Below are 17,612 nucleotides of genomic sequence, written 5' to 3' on the forward strand. Positions count from 1 at the left end.
CAGGATTTTGGAGATGAGAAAGAGATTGGGATGGTTTGCTCTATAAAAATACAGATGTAAGATGATTGACAAGGTAGAAAAACAAGAGGAAGAAATACATTTGTGCCAAACAAAACACTAATTGCGATATGAAACGTGGCTCAGCGCACTTGGAAATAATTCATCCATCCATTTTTTTATGCTTATCCAATTTAGGGTCTCACGGGAGACCCCGGACAGGTCGCCAATCTGTCGCAGGGCCACCTGCATACACGGAGAGACAGATATTAGTGGTTGCGTAGTCTCCTGAAAACTGAACAAGGCACCAAGGTGTGGCGACAGATGTGATTAGGCGTGGTGCAGAGGTGGAGGGAGAGAAGATTTGAAGAAAATGAAAGGGGAATGAGGTCAGAGGCAATCACAGACTAAAGTTGTATGAGAAGACTTTGTGCTGGCCAAAGTGCAAGCCAGAAGCAGATTGGAGAGGAGAACAAAACGCAGCTGATGTGGTGAGTGTGTGTGTGTGGGGGGGGGTGACGGGGGTGACCAGGCAGAGAATCGAATTTGTTAATATGTAAAAGTGGTAAGAGGAGCTCATCAGAAAATAGAGGAAGAATGGGGAGGGACTGACTTTATGTAGAGTGAAATGATGAAAGAGCAGAGGCGCTGACGAGGGAGAAAAATGAGAAATTGAAAGGGAGATAGTCGGGGTGGATTGGAGCCGTGCTAGCTGTAAAGAAACAGAGAGAGAGAGAGACAGGGGTAGCCTGGTGGTTAACACACGCCTGTAAAGAGCTTATAGCGGCTGATACAGATTGAATGGAAAGAACAACCTGGACAGGATTACACAGAGACGAGAGACAGGAGGGCTGTAAGAGCAAGATGGTATCATAACCCATACATTTCCCTGTCCTCCACTAACACATCTCCGCTTGTTTACACAGATGCTGACCATCTCGTTACTTTCAGACTCCACAATCACACTTTAATTAAGTCGGAGCCCACAGTACCAGGCGGTTACTGATCACCAATTGTTATACTAAGCAGTGTGTAGCTAATCTGTGCGTTAGACAATCATTCTCAAGCTATTAGTTACTTAAATACACCTCTTAATTAATTAGTCAGTGAGTAATGTTGCCCACTGAGAGATAAAGCTATCTTTAGCTGTAAAGAACAGTCAGAAATGAATGAGCATGCTCTCACTTGGAGCTTGTGATGATATTTGATTCAACAGAGGCTGAAGGGAGATAACACTGTCTGGTTGGCAATGAAGCCTCCCTACCTGAATAACATTAAAGGCTGCACTCATATCTGGCCTGTTAACCCTGGTTAGACGCTTATTTACAGCTACCTGCTGCACGCATGCGTTAATTTTGCTAGATATACCGTGCAGCAGTGGTTTCCTACTGTTTTGGCTGTTTAAAGGAATAGTTTGGGCTTTTGGGAAACACAATTGCTGGTTTCTTTCTAAAGCTTAACTTTGTCTTCTGTGTTGAGACCAAAGACGGTATGTAAAAGAAGGACACAGCCACTCTGACTTCATGTTTTGGTTAAGCAAATGTTGTATTTTATGTAGTGCTGTCAGCGTTAATCTCGTTAAAATGATGTTAACGCCATAACCGCATTAATGTGGCAAATCTCTGTTAGCGAGTTAGCTAACACCGTGCATGGGGCTGCGCGGCGCTAACGAGCTAACTGTGCAAACACATTGACGCTCTGCAGCCCCACACAATCCGATTGTCGCGTTAATGCGGTTATGGCGCTAACGTCATTTTAACGAGATTAATGCTGACAGAACTAATTTTATGTTTTTTGTTTTTTGGAGCCACAATTAATGATATTTGAACAAAACTGTGGCAGCTAAGTAATTGGCTAAAGCTAGCTAGCTTAGCTGGCAAAGTAAACATACTGACTGTGTGTGAGAGCATCACACAAATAAGGGCACCCATTTATCAGAACTAAAATATTTAAAAAATTACAAGTACCCTTATGTAGCCCTATGTTGTCCAACCTTAAAAATGACCAGATAGGAACCACAGACACAATCCAAAGTGACCCATTAAAGCATACCTTTAAGCCTTGATGTAAACAAAAATTTAATGTCATTCAAAACCAAGTCATAGCAGATGGCTGCATGTACCTGAGCCTGGCTCTGCCGGAGGTTTCTTCTTGTTAAAAAGGGAGTTTTTCGTTGCCACTGTCGCCAAGTCCTTGCTAATAGGGGATTGTCTTATTATCAGGGTTTTACAGTCTTTAACTTAAAATTTAAAGCACCTTGAGGCGACTGTTGTTGTGATTTGGTGCGCTATGACTAAAATAAAATTGAATAAAAGGGGAAATTAGCTGTAGAGATGAAAATGTTTTTAGATCAGGCTCTAAGCTTGTATATTTCTGCTATAGAACTGGGTGTTTTATCATGCAAGTCTACAGTGATTGACTCACTTTTAAAGCTGATGACAGAAAGTAGCATGAAGCCTGGAGGCAGGCTCTGCCACACTTACATTATATAGTATATCTTGTATATCTATAACTTGCGCTTGTAAAGTAAAGCTGATATCTTGCGGTTGAGAGATGTACCGAAGTTACAGACAAATTATTTAATTTTAACAGAACAGTGCAGAGCTGATCCAGTAAAAATAACTTGAGGAAGACATATGTGTATTGATGGATTTTACTCAACTGGTTAATGTAACTGTCAATAAGAGTCTTACTGCTTTTAGCTGAGTGTAGAAAATCTCTAAAATGTCTAAATATGCTCAGAAAAACATGCCCCAAAGTTTTTTTCTTTGCAGTTGGAACGTCCGAAAACCCTCAAAGATACAAAGTATAGATTCAGGCCTATAAAATAATCAAACTATAACATATTAAACTATACAACCTTGAAAACAGGATGTCCTTGGGAGTGCGAACCTGTGTCATTTTATGACCCTTTAGATGTGCCCTGGTACTAAGAAGCACTGACGTACACGGCACCAAATATTGACTTTAAAGCTTGACGGGATTATACAGGCAATGTTTTTGGATTATACACTGTACTTCCATCCTCCACTCATTAATTTAACCACTTATCCAGCTTGTCGTCAGAGGTGAGCCTGGGCGTGGGGTGCGGTACTTCTCTGGACATGTCACCAGTCCATCCCGGGGCTAACCCGCTGCCATGTATTATCTGCTAAATTCAATATATTACCTGAAGGAAAATATATGTAAATATCTGCAGAGACAACACAGTCTCCATTCACTGAAAAAAATCAGGACAAGCCAAATGTTTAATTTCTCTGTTTACTCGTTTCTTGAAGTCTTCTGACACTGATTTGTCAGAGCTAATCAGGAGCTCATGATAATTATCTGATTAGGTCACGAGCTTTCAGTGTGTGTGGCCCCTTTAAGGCAGAGACCACGTGCCGCTCTTTCCTTATCTCGAGTTCACTCCGCCGCCAGATATCGCAACCTGCGTAATTAGTATTCGATATCGAGAGCTCTTATGATACACGGAGAATCAATCGCCTGTCCGGCTGTGCTGACAGCCACTTGGCCTGCAGCACTGGCTGCGAGGCACGGGACCGGCTGTCTGCTCGCCAAAGTCGGTCAACCAATGGGGGGGAACCAAGAGAGAGCAGCAAGGTCACCTGCTTGCCATTCCCTGCAAACAGCGATTTGTTTACCTCCCCCTGTGTCTGTGTGTGTGTTTCAGAGAAAACGATAGGCATGGCCATGATAATAATACTCATCATGCCCTCTGCTCACACACTCGCGAAGGTGCAGCTTTCCATTCCAGATTGAATTACACAGGGCTGATTGGATTTTTCTGCCCTGCATCAAAGACAAAAACACTCCTGTCTTTGTTCTCCACCCCCCTGCTTCAGGGTCCATCCATCCCATCATTCCTCAGTCCTGTTCTTTTTTTTCCCTCTTCGCAAGTAATCTCCATTTCTCTCTGCCTTTTATGTATCGATTTTTCTTCTCCTTGTCGTTCGCCCCTTTGGGCTTCGTACAGTTGTGTGACAGTCATTAGCCTGATTACACAAGCTGCAATTATACGAACACACACAGATGTTGCCTTGTGATTCCCATCGCTGAATATTGGCAGAAACCTGATTCTCATCATCGTCGCCGGCTTACGTTTGTGTGTGCGCGCTTCGATTCGGGGCTGAGAAGAGACCATTGATTACCGTTTCTGTGTGTACTCCGAGTGCCCCCTCTCACCCTGTGCTACACAAAGGCATCATGGTCCGCGGGGCGCTCTCTCTCACACGCAGCCGCATTTCTGAGCCCTTTTGAAAAGTTCCTTAGAAACACGAGAAAAGTTTCAGCCACAGGCGCCACGCCCTCCCACTGGCCCTGCAGAAATGGGCCCATTGAGCTGGGCTATAATCGCACACACAGACACACACACTTATAAATCTGCATTCAGCCTTCCTCCTTCTCTTCTGCCTCTCTCCACCAGCACTTCGCATAAAGCACCCCACAAAAAACGCCGCCATTGACCCAGCAGCCATCCAGCAGCATTCACTCACAACACTTCTCCAACCTAGCATCAATACACTCGATACACTCACCAACAAACACACACTCGCCGGCTCCCAAAACTTCTAATACACACCCCACGTAAACACAACAACAAATAACACTGTGGTGTATTGTGGAGTGTGGGAGCAGCAGTTGTGTCAGAGTCTCAAGGCATTTCTGGCAGCAGGACAGTGACACACACACACACACACACTCAGAGATGCATGTTTCATAAGGTCATATATAATGGAGGAGATTTCCACACAGAGCGTGTGCCAGCCTTTAGATGGTCTTTAATCCTGTTGGATTGTCAGATTAGTGTAACAGCTGGGTCCTACATACAGATATACATCTCCATCCCACAGTGTGTCACCCCTCCTCCCATCACACCGCTTACCCATCACCCCAGCGGATCTGTGCGTTAGGATTTGTGTGTGAGTGCGAGACAGCCTCACAGCCCCCGTCCATTACAAGGTTTCAGCTCAGCCTATGTGTCACTATCACAGTCATGTGACTTTGACCCCAGTCTGCGGCGAGCTTCGGTGTCAGCTGTTTGCGTTGTCAGACGCTTTAAAGGTTAACCACACACTCCGTCTCCAAGGGCCGCTGCTCTTTTAGCCTTGATCAGCTGATCGCAAACATAAAGATTCTCTAAGATTTCAGTCTTTGTCTGGTTAATATTGATGGTTGTCTGTTTAATGCAAGTCTGTTTAATGTCATAGCAAAAGAAAAGGAGCTGAAGAGCTACTTTATCAAAAACACAAGAGAAGAACAACTGGTGTATCAGCTTACAGTGCAGCCAAACAAACACAAGCTGTTATAATAGGAACTGAATGGAGCAGTTTTCCCATGGTTATGGTTAGCGTGCCCCTCTCTTACAAATAAATTGTTTCTTCTGACTATTTCACATCAAAACCCACCCAGTGTCTTCTAAATTGAACGTGTTTTTTTTTAATGGCGGTTTTTCCATCGGCAGTAATATAATATGGAAGAGTAAACAGCAAACAGTGAAGCTGAAATCGTGCCATAAAATTGGGATTACTTGCATGCATCGTTTCCTGTGAATCCCTGGTGCGTAGGCGGACCATCTGAACGCTGTGCAGGGATGACACACCTCAACAATAGAAACTACTGTAAAGAGATGAGAGGTAAATACAAGACGAGCGTAGCACCACAGGATTTGCTGTGATCGACGTTAGTGCTGAAGTTGTGAGATTAATGCAGAAAACCAGATTGTGTTACATATTTTTTATCATTTAACGTGATCCCCCAGGCAGCCTTCCACCTAATGAGGATTAATTGTTTGGTTAATAATGAAAGCAAATGAATGATAACTGAGGTATACTGAGCATCTCCATACATTGATTCGGGGTCTTTTGCTCTGTGATAGATGCAGAAGCTGAATGCTGAAAGTCTGTGCATGAAATGCTTTTAAATTCAGTGATCCAGACTCATGATTTCCCTCCACAGTACACCTGTTCTGTCCCTGCAGCTCTCTGCCCCAGCCGCTCACTGTACCATATACCGTATTTAGCAAATGCACAACTTTCTTCTTCACGTAAATCATCTTTGTCCCTGCAACTCGGTGGAGAAGGAGATAATATTAGTGCTTGGATGCTTTTCAGCTGTGGTTTTGGTGCTGTGCTGAGACAGCTTTAGGGTCCAAGCAAGCTGGAATAACAAACTAGAGCCGGTGTAATGCCATCCTCCCACAGGTTTTGTGTGGGGAATGAATACGGCCGGCGCGGCTGCGATATGGACCTGCCACGGCGGTGCTATCAAGAATCTGATCAGTGGAAAGGAATATAAATATCAGAGAGAGGAAAAGGTTTTCACTCATTTCCTGGCTGTTAGACGTGAGCGTGTTTATAGTTTTTGCTCGATGGTTCACGTTCATTGGTCACAGCGAGCACCCGCGTGTGAACAACTGAGACAAACACGCGGGAAAAAGATCAGAAATGTGTTTGGCAAACGCGCTCCTGTTTCCACCTTCCCACTCAGAGCTACTTACAGCATCGTTACCGAGAGGATCCCTTTAAATAACAGTCGCATATTCAAAATAAGGCTGACAGCTATAAATGTCAGAGCCCGTTTTTGTTTCACAGCTTCAATTGGTCTAACAACTAACAGAACACATTTCTGTAATAATCCCCATTAAGTCTGACTTTATCCGAGACACTGGGAGCCACTTCCCATCTCTTTAAACGGCTCATAAGAGTAAAATTGCTCAGCGGGTTTCCTCTTTGAAACAAAAAAGTGTTGCCTGCGCTTCAGCTGTAACTGTAAAGAATCTCTTGATGCCAAATAATAATTTGACTTTAAATTTAAAAGCATCATCTACTTTTTTTCTCTCTCTCTCTTGGCTTACAGCACAAAAAAGGCCCCGGGGATGAGAACGGGTGATTATTTTGAAGGAGAAACTAAAGCAATAGCAGTAAATACATTTTGTATTAGCACCATAGTTAAGAAATCATCCAAATATCTGCTGAATGGCTTAGACAAGGTGTGGGGAACTCCAGACCTCAAGGGCCAGTGTCCTGCAGGTTTTAGATCTCAGCCTGGGTCAGCGTACCTGAATCAAACGATTAGTTCATTACCTGTCATTTGGCTAAATTACAGGTAATGTAATTTACCTTAAATCAGCTGTGTTGGATCAAGGACATATCTAGTTCCCCTACCCTGGTTTAGACGATCAGGTATCACATCCTGATACCATGTCAGTAACAATCACAGCCACAACAATGCTCTACATATTAAAAAAAGAAAAAAACCACTATAACACGCCTACGACTAAGGTGTAATCCGCTGTAATGTGGAATTTCAAGGTATTTCATTTGAAATTACAATGCAATTATATTTACACCCACAAATACTTAAAGGTAGGCCTGCTAGAATAAGGAGGTAACAGTCAGATTTTCACAGGAAACAAAGAAATAATTATACTATAAGTAAATCTGTGAAATTTTAAGTTGTGTGCAACTTCCTCATAACAATATTTCATATCTTACATCATAAAAATGCTGCACTCCACTGTTATGGAGTCGATTAATCTTGCCTTTTAAGTCTATTTTTTTACATTTGTATTAAATATTCATTGTGTTGATATGCATGGTGAATATTCTATTATTCAACTGTCCTTTTATTTTACCAACATAAATGTGATGTGGACTGTTCTCCCTTACCAGCTTACAACAAACAATAATACCATCCAAATCTGCAGGCCTATGTGACCGCTCCATAATAAGCCACAAACTGCACAGCGTACTTACAACAACAGATGGGGAAATGTTTGTTTTTCTGTAAAATTACAAAGACATTTTGCATTATTTATTTTTGTCCTGTAAAATACATGCACTACCTAATATTACTTAAATATTTCTTTACAGACTACTTACATTTACTTACATTGTAAGCCTGACTTGTAACCCAATTTTTTGAATGTACCTAGAAAGTATTTGTAGGTAAATACCCCAAAATCGATGCATTCAATGGTCATGGGGCCAAAAGCTCAGTCAAAAGTAGCACTGCCCATTTGTATGGAGCATCTATTGGTACCCAGACTGATCCAATTGTTTCATTATAGTTTTATTCACTTGTTTCCGTCAGTTACACTTTCTTTACTAAATCGGGGATGACTTGTGCACTGACATGAATTTATTTACAAGTAGAAAACCTGTAATTACAATATGACAGCGTGGCATGAAGGTGCCATAATTGGCGCTCACCCTCTGTGCGTGCTGGCTGACATTAACATAAAAGTAATGAATAAAAATGCACTTTAAATTGCATTTTTCGAGATATTCTGTTGCTACATTGGGATGAAACGTTGATGCAGATCTGCTGACAGAAAGGTTTGAAAACAGAAGCGGCACTCTCAAAGTTTCTTTGGTGGCAGGAAGTGTCACTTTAGTGTTATTTTAAGCTTTATTTACGGAAATGAAGAAGTACGTGTGCGACTGCTCAGGATGCAACAATTGTGATAGAGCCACTCAGTACTAATAAGCCGTACAAACATGGGCTGTTGTATTGCACAAGGATAATGCCTCCTTTAAACAAAATGCGATAGACTCTAGTTGTATTTAGGTTGCTTTCATTGTCATACCTCATACCAGACAACCCAGATATAGACTCAATCCACTCTGCAGTCTTCTCTCTTTTGTGCTTTTCAGTAAAAGTACCCACGCTGAATAAACGTCAGCTGGCTGTATTTTTCTCCACGGATGAAAAACGGCAGTATGAGGTACTTCTTAAATGTCGCCTGGAGGTCCTCGTTCGACTTTCTAGCAAGAGAAAAATTCTGTTTCTGTTTAATTTCCTGCTATCACTTTATCAATTAAAGCAAGAATGAAATCAAATAAAAACTGTTTATTCCAAAGAAGGTAAAAAAATAAAAATAAAATAATTGCAATAATCTGATCTAGATTCGTGTGTGACCTCAATTGTCGTACGGCGAGAGATGACGTCAGACTTTCAGCTGTGTTCGCTGCGTAACTGTTGTTTAATATTTACAAGCTCGGAGTCCAGCGCGATCAGCTCGGTTTAACTTGGGATGTCAGAGCGATGCGGACTCTCTAGAGCACAAGTAGAAAGCAAACAACGCCATTACCCATTATGGCGTTGTTTGCTCTACGGGGACTCTGTAAATAAAACTTCAGAGTTAAAAACCTCCAGGGTACTACAGAGAAATATACAGAACAACTGCTAATGACATGCAGGGGTACTCTTGTGAGAAAGAGGTCACTTTATTGTGTCTGTGCCTGTGCCCAGGGGCCCCATTGTCTCATTGTGTATCTGTGAATCAGGGAGTATATTTAACCTTTTTTATATCAGCTTCCTGGACTGAGACAGGATTTCTTTGACCCTCTTGGCCGTGGCGTGCAGGTGTTGGACCGTGTGAGCGCACCTGACGTCAGTGCTACAAGATACTGTCTCGACATTCGACCGTCTGCCTGTCTGTGTGTGTGTGCATGCGTGTGTGTGTATTATGAGGTATCACAGAATGTGTGAGCAGCATGACTGTGCAGAGGCGTCTGTGCTAATCTCTGCTGAAGGTGGCAGGTGTCTTAACCAGGCCATCACCTGGTAACCTACTCACACACACACTCACACTCACTCACACGCACAGACTGCCCTCTATCTCTCTTACATCTGACTGTAAGTGTGTTAGAGTCCAGGTTGGCTGCCTGCCCAGCTGGAAGAAGAGGAAGAGAAGGGTGGAGAATGAGACGAGGCAGAAAAGCAAGAGCTGGAGGAGAGATTAGAGGTCACTATTGACAGGGTCGGGGATCCACTCCGGAAAGGAAAGATGGGTGTGGAATCATACAAACGGTAAACAGGCTGCAGTTTTTCCTGTAAGGACGCATGTAGCCGGAGGGCATGTGCCAAGCAGTCTGACCCCTTCCAGGCAGAGTGATGCTCGTCTTCTGCCGGCGAACAGCTTGGCTCTGACCCTCCAGCTCCAAATAACGGGCTTCTGCAGAGGAGCAGACACAGACATGGCTGTGAATCAGCACCTGCTTCACGAAGCTCTGCATCTATCTATCTATTAAACTGCAGGGAGAGTTGAAATACGGCTCACTGAAATCACTTTACACTTGATTTTAGGGCTGATCTGCATCTCAAATGTCTGCCAGATGATTATTGTTGGTCATGTGGCACTTTGGTTCAGTTAGGACACCCACATAGAGGTAAAAGCATTCAGCGCAACAATAACACCCTTTCAGTTTTGCGACGTGGCGCTTCTCTGGTGCAAATATGAGCAACCTCGACTGTAAGTGGACCCTGAAATGCACGCCATTATTGAACACAAACATCCACAGTTCACATACAGCTAATTGCTAACACAGGAGGCAGACTCAGGAGGTGGAGGCAGCGGCGTAGCTGTGGGATACAGAGCCGTATGTTTATTTAGACCACCTAGTGTTAGAGAGATCTCATCAGCATAAACGATTTGGCAGTGTACTCAACATATGATTACATGAAGGCACCGTGATTTCAGACTGCGCCCCGACTGTGTAAATATGATGAGTTGCAACACTAATGCATCAGAAAAGCTTTAAAAAAAATTTGAACTTCCTGGCAGTTTGTATTAATTTACTGATCACTAACAAGTATCAGGGTCACAGAGGAATAGAAGTTAGAGCATGTTTTGCTTCAGTAAGCTGACATATTTGCCAGTGAATCCTGATATGTGGGCAGAGTTAGAAGCAAATGTTTAATTACAGAGTGGCACATACATAATCATCCAACACAGGATTTTCTGCTACAACTGGGATGTGTTAGTCAAGCCCATGTAATGTGATCCTTTTACCTCAGAAGTCAGGTCTCGGGTGCCTCTGCCGCACGCTTGTTTCATCAGGTGACCCGTATGCTGAAAGGCTGTTGCAGGGCTGTGGATTCTAATCTGACCAGAAATGTTTCTTGCGTGTCTCTCCTCACTTCCCCGCCTTCTACACTATCCAATTAATAAAGGCAGAAAAAGAAAAAAGTAAAATAAATGGTGAAGCTAGGAGTGACATCATACCAGTAATAGAAATGAAAAGCTGCACCTGGATTACAACACAACACCTGTTTTTTGTTTGTTTGTTTTTTAAAGCACTTGTGGCTTCTTTACAAATTGAGTCTGATCAGTGCTTTGCTCACAGCTTAGCACGACTTAGCAAGTTTATTTTAGTTCAGATTACAAGTTCGATAGTTTTACTGCTGGTCACACTTGCTATTGCTGCCATCTTGAATTACAGAGTTGGGGGTTGGTGTGGGATTTCTGACTTTCTGAGTGGAAAGTCCAACTTGAGGTAGTGTTCCAATTTCCACTGGGAACTCGAGAATTTCCAACTTCCCACTGCAGCAATAGGCTGTATATAGAAGATGGGTGTAGCCACAGTGACGTCACCTAGTAGTTTGTGAATTAATTTTAAAGCTTTAAAGGTACAGTAAGTAATTTGTGGTTATTTAATATAAAAAATTACTATAATCTGAAATATGTATATATATAATGTATAATATATAATCTTAATAAAATAACTTGCGCTTCCTCCTCACCTTCAAACTCATCTCCTGAACTGAAGTGTAATGCCGCTGAACATTAGCTAACAAAGGCTAACAGTAGTTAACAGAGGTAAACACGAGCTAAAAGAGGCTAACAGGAGCTAACAGAGGCTAGCAACAGCTAACAGAGACTGACTTACTCACCTGACTCTTTTTATAAAGTTTTACAACCTCTTTCAGAGAAAATAACTTTTCTTACTGCACTTTCCACCAAATAGGGAAAAACTCAGATAGGGCAGATATAGAGCCAATCCAAACAGTCATAGAAACACATCGGCTGACCGCTTACATTTTGGGTTACAGTCTAAATTGAATCTTTTGATCTATTTTGGCTAACTAAAACATGTTTGTCCTACACTGTAGCTAAGATTATGGACTTGAATTGGGAGGGGTAGAAAAACAGAATCTATTGACATTTCTGGGCAAAAACTTTTACTAACATTAACATTTGTGTTTTTGCTTCTCTTCTTTTTTCTTAGCCACAAGTGACTGTATTTGGGCATGACGGTGGAAAGTCATTTGTGTCATCAGCTATCAGCTAATGCTAGGAAGCCAGATGTATCCCTAAACTCTATGAATGTAATGAACATACATGGATACCTTCAAATACTAAGTAGCAGACTATTAAGAAACTGTAGTTTCACTCAATGAAACTAAAGCACAAACTGTGGTGCACACTTCCTCAACACATTATTAGTCAGATATTTCAGCTGAAATGCAGACAAACAAATGCAGATGAGAGTTTCAGTTCAGTGACTCAAACTTTAGCAAAGGTCAAGCCAACCAGACGGCTACCATCTAAAGCTTCCTGTGCTGTCTGTCACATTAGCACAGTATTTGAATCCTGAACACAATTTTGATGGATGAGTTCCCTTTGGAAGGTTCGCTTAATCCTAAATGAACAGTGTGTGGAGGGGGGAGGACCAAATCTGACCAGCTTGTAGCATCCATTGTATTTCAGCCCTCTTCTTCTTCCGCATCATGGATGCAGTAAATAGAGGGACAGATCGAGTCTGTGGGACTGAGTTGGTGCCAGAAAGCAGAGGGAGTATTCAAATTATTTTTCACAGTTTGAGAGCTCAGAGATGCTGCGGCAGTCGGGAACATTCGCTCCGATAAAATCTCACATATTAAAAGGCACAATTAACGATTATTTCTCCAAAGCAGAGCAGGGCTGGTGTGTTGTATCAGTAGCTTAAAATGCTCGTGTGGATGTGCGCGTGTTAGTGCGAGGCATTGTGCAGCAGCAGCAGCCTCTCGGGTTACTGAGGAATGCATTTGAAGTCAATCACAATGAAGCTTTCTATCTGCAGAGCTAGCCTGAAGGGGATCTCCGAGCTGAACTGATCTCGACCAGTCGGGGGAAAAAAAAAAACAACAACCACAAAATCATCTTTGGTTCGTGCACATCTGGCAGAAAATCTACTGGATGTTTGTGTGTGTTAATTGATTTATGTGCAGGACCACCTCTGCCTCCCATTGTTATCTGACTTCCTGAATCTTAGAATTAGCTGAGAGCTATAGACCCATTGTTCCTACAGTGAAAACGCGCACACACACACCTGGTCTTTTTCTCCTGATCTAATTCTGGTACCTACTGGCTGCTGCTTTAATACTTTACTCCATACCTAAATTAAAAAAAAGTGGAGCAGATTGGCTCCTGTGGATTTTCTGTATTAATATTTGTGAAACCACAGTATTGTTGGCTTAGGCATAAAATCCAGACTCTGTAGCTGTGCACACATGCATAGACAAGCTATAGGATCACATTTATGGTGCTAAACCTGATGCTGGCTTCAGATCATGTTTCTGCCTGACTAACTGCAAATGTTGCAACACCCCTCAAAGGACGCAGTAGGGTTGGCCTTGTGAAAACATGACTTTACAGCCCCTTAATGTCATTTTTTCTCCTGTTCTTTTTTACACGAGTGCATATACATTTTATATATATATATATATATATAAAATGATATATTCCTGACGAGATTGTTTTAAAAATGACTCCATCTGGCACCGCATGCCTCATAATGGCATTGCTTAATGCATTGCCAAAAACCAGGATTGCATTCACCCCGCAGATCCAGCTGAATATATAGCTGTCATCTTACAGTTTCCTTTTATAACGACTGGGAACAAAATGCAGCGGTGGAGGGAAATTAAGGGCACACAGATGATTTTGGCCTTAGGTTATGCGTGCGGTGGATGGGGAGCTCGTTGCGTCTCGCTGTGGTTGGTTAGCTATGTGGTGCAGGCTGAAAGTACAGCTGTTTATAGCTCCCCCGAAACACAGGCGAAATGCAGAGCTGCCCCCCTCTTCCAAAAAAAAAAAAAAAAAAAAATCCTGTAAAGAAACACACACCCACACTAGAGGTCCGAGGAGCATTTATGTCTGCATGTACGTGCGCACCACACCACAGACAAAACCTGTGATTACACTGGTCCAGACGCACACTCAGTGTAATTACATGCAGTGACGCACGGCTGCCCGCCACGCTGTGAATTCGCACATATTGACTCACAATTTAAGCATGTCAAGGCACCGAGGTGGATTTTATATTGCTCCTAAATGTTGGGATAAATGTAGATGATACACAACTAAACAAACAGGGGCTCCACAGCTGTACTCTGGAGTCCTGGAGGTTGTTGATTGCGCGCGTGTGTGTGTATGTGTGGACCTGTAAATGGGGCCCCTGGGGTGGGCTCTGGTGCCGCCCTCAGGGGCGGGGTGTGTTTATTTAAGTATCTGTGTGTGTGTTTGTTATTTGGCAGTCATGCTGAATTTAGGGGGCTAGCCTCGAGATAAGGAATGGAGTTTAAGATGAAAGGAAAGTGGGGCGAGGACAGGGAGACACTGGCACGGAGTTTGTGGATTCAGGGGGAGGTGAAGGGAGGCAGAAGGGGGGGAACCGATAGAGGGGGAGAGCCTGAGGAGGAGACTGATGGTGGGGCTTCTTTTTTATAAGGTTGTTTTTTTTACGTTACATAACACCTTTGCTTATGTAGTTAGAGCTCTCATACGTGTGTGTGTGTGTCTGGTAGCTTCTCACTGGGAGATGGGAATTTCTGTGAAAGGCAAAGGTTGCCCATAGCAACGGCCTTCATTGTAAAAGTGATCCTTGGAATATAGCACACACACAGATACGAGAAAGACATTTGCACCCTGCTCACACTGGTGTGTCTTTTTTTTGGTATTTTCAGTACTGTCAGGGTTTGACATCTCCAGGCCTTCACACACACACACACACACACACACACACACACACACACACACACACACACACTTCTCAGACCAATCTCCTCAGTGTGTCCGGCCTCCAAACAGCTTTAAGTCAATTTTATTTTCAGGAGGTACATATAGCGTTTCAGCTCCACCTCATGCTGTGATGGACTGAGATACTCGGGTCTCTAGATTCCATTATGCTTTTATTGGCTTTTAAAGGCATCAGGTTTCCTCTGTCTGGAGCCGGGGAGGAGCCTGTGCTCCTCTGTGTGTGCACAATTAGCATCACACTGGCTGGCAAAAAAAAGGGAAAGAAAAACAGCTCTGCAGGCCCTGGGGATGGGCTTAAGATTGCTGAAGAGATAAGTTTGCTTTGGTCAGATTTTCAGCAGAAGACTGACTGTTTTCCAATACCTGGAGCAAAAACTAAACCCTTTTTAGTCATTGAATTATTGCACTACTTACTGTTTGCTACTGAGCTCAGTCTGGGCTCAAAATATACACGACGTATACACGTTGGAGGAAGCGTTAAAAAGCTTTACGCTCCGTTACTCCAATAAGTGTAGCAACAGTTCTGAAGTATTTAAGAAAACATCCTCTTAAGCACATTTATGATCTTTTTTTATGCCAGCAATGCACTGATTGACTCTACAGTATAACATCAGTATACATCAGCGTTTCTGGTCTGCTCTGGTTTGGCGCTGAGAGCAGATCATCCACTTATCTGAAATTTGGTGGGTTGACCCTCAGCGCATCCAGGTCTTTGGGAAAGATGCCAGACCTCAAAATTGGGCCTGATTTGTGTTTGTGTGCTATAATAAAAAACTAGTGTAAAGGTTGTAGTGTAAAGACTTTAAGGCATGGCAAATATTGCCATTTTTACATTCATTCAACACTTTCTCACTCCCAACTTGTCCAATATTGATCCCCCAGAAAGCATCTTTTCATCATATTTTAACACAAGGGATAGGCTGCTTCCTTATTTGCCTTATTTCCCGAGATACTTTACTTTCATTTTGGACTTCAGTCTTTGGTCACCGTTTGGTTTATGCACAAAAAAACTGCTTGGTTATGTTTAGGAAAAACATTTTTTGGGGGGGTTAAATTCCCTTTTTGACGATATGAAACACATTCCAGAAGGGAATCTTCAGATGTTGAACTCTTCTCTGCAAGTTGAAAATTATTGCCGAAGAATCACTTGAGAAATGTTTATCACAAGCAAATCACCAAATCATAACAGCAGTCACCTCAAGGGGCTTTTTGTTGAAGTTAAAGATGCTACAATGATGGGGCGAAAACCACAACATTCATATGGCCAACTATGAGCTAGTACTTGGTGACAGTGGAGAGGAAAAACTCCCTTTTAACAGGAAGAAACCTCTGGCAGAACCAGGCTCTGCTGCCACCAGCTGGGAGTGAGAACAGGATGTCATTTTGCGTTTATGGCCAACAATTTTGCTGTTTTAATTCACTCACATAGCTGCTCTCATTAGTTTCATTCATTCACTCAGATGAATCTTAAAAATTAGAGCCCGACTAATATATTGGCGGGCTGATATCATCAGCCGATATCAGCTATTTGCTGATCAGCACATAGCAAATGTTGGGAGGATCTGTTTATGTTTCATGTGTCTAAAATATTAGATTTTAAAATCACCTAATATCACTATCGGTTCTTAAATGGTTTATTGTTCAGGCTCTACTAAAAATCCAAAATGCTGTAAAACCGTGGTAGTGACTGATTGGAGCATTTGGCAGTTAAAGATCCAAATAATTCAATTTACAAAGCTGTAAGCAGAGTCTTTATTGGACTTCATCATGGCCAGAAGCACAACTCCTCATGCTAATGGTCCTTTACGCCTGCTTGATATGCAAATAAGCAAATGTTTGCCAGCAGTGTGAACACATCGACTTGAGAAGCAGATAAAATCTCGGTTGCATTGGCCTCTTGTTCAGCTGCCCCCAAGTAGCAGAATCTCCGTTACAGAGAATTACATCTTTTCACAAACACACACAATGCAGTACGTGTTTAAATCGTTGGAAGATGGTTTTAAGTAAACGCTTTAAGATATTTAGCATAAAAACAGTTTTTGTCAAAACGAAAGGGACTCGGCTTCGATGTGAACGATCCATCTATTTAATCATTGAAAAAAACAGGTAAAATATTTAGCATATGAATAAAAGTCAGTTCAGAAAGGCGGTCTGTAAATATTTGACTGGACATTCCTGACTGTGCATAAACACCTCTGTAGGTTGAATCTATCTTCGCACTGCAGCGCGTGCGGCATCTCTTAAGTGCATGCACTCGATAGCAGCATTAGTTGACCCTGTGTGATGGGAAAAATCTCTGAGTGCTAAAGTGTGCGTTTAAACATCGCACGGATGTGGGATTCAGGTCGAGAGAAAGGGATGAAGGAAGAGAGAGAAGAGGAGGAGGGATCAGCCTCAAAGTGAACGGAGGCTGAGGTCGTTCACTTCAGAGATTCAACCCCTGAATGATCCCTCACTAATCCCCCCTACCTGACCCCGGTGGGGGTCGGCGTGCTTGTGCTTCCTCCTCGCGGGCTGACGTGGAGGAGGCTTGGATTAAGCTTGAGTGATGAGAAGGGAGGATGCTGTGAAATGATCCGCAAGACAGTTATGAGCATATTTCAGACAGGGTGTGTGTGGGGGGGGGGGGGGGGGATTGGGGCCTTCAGGGTGCTAAAACTCAGAAGAGGTGGTGATATTTTTCACCTCCGGGCCACATAATTATTTTGAGATGGCAATAAGTGATCTGCGGACAGTTGTGATCCTCTCGGGCCATTCATCAAACTAAACGTCTCCCATTTTACATTTTTGTAGACTGAATAGATTTTTG

At 42.7% G+C, this 17,612-nt stretch overlaps 1 protein-coding gene across 2 annotated transcripts in view; it reads left to right on the forward strand.

Annotated features, from left to right (window-relative positions):
- Positions 1 to 17,612, forward strand: part of sdc3 (syndecan 3) — a 41,375-nt gene that overhangs the window by 13,308 nt on the left and 10,455 nt on the right. The gene's annotated exons all lie outside the window — the stretch shown is intronic.

The sequence above is a fragment of the Neolamprologus multifasciatus genome, chromosome 22 (assembly GCF_963576455.1).
Source record: "Neolamprologus multifasciatus chromosome 22, fNeoMul1.2, whole genome shotgun sequence".
NCBI classification, from domain to species: Eukaryota; Metazoa; Chordata; class Actinopteri; order Cichliformes; family Cichlidae; genus Neolamprologus; species Neolamprologus multifasciatus.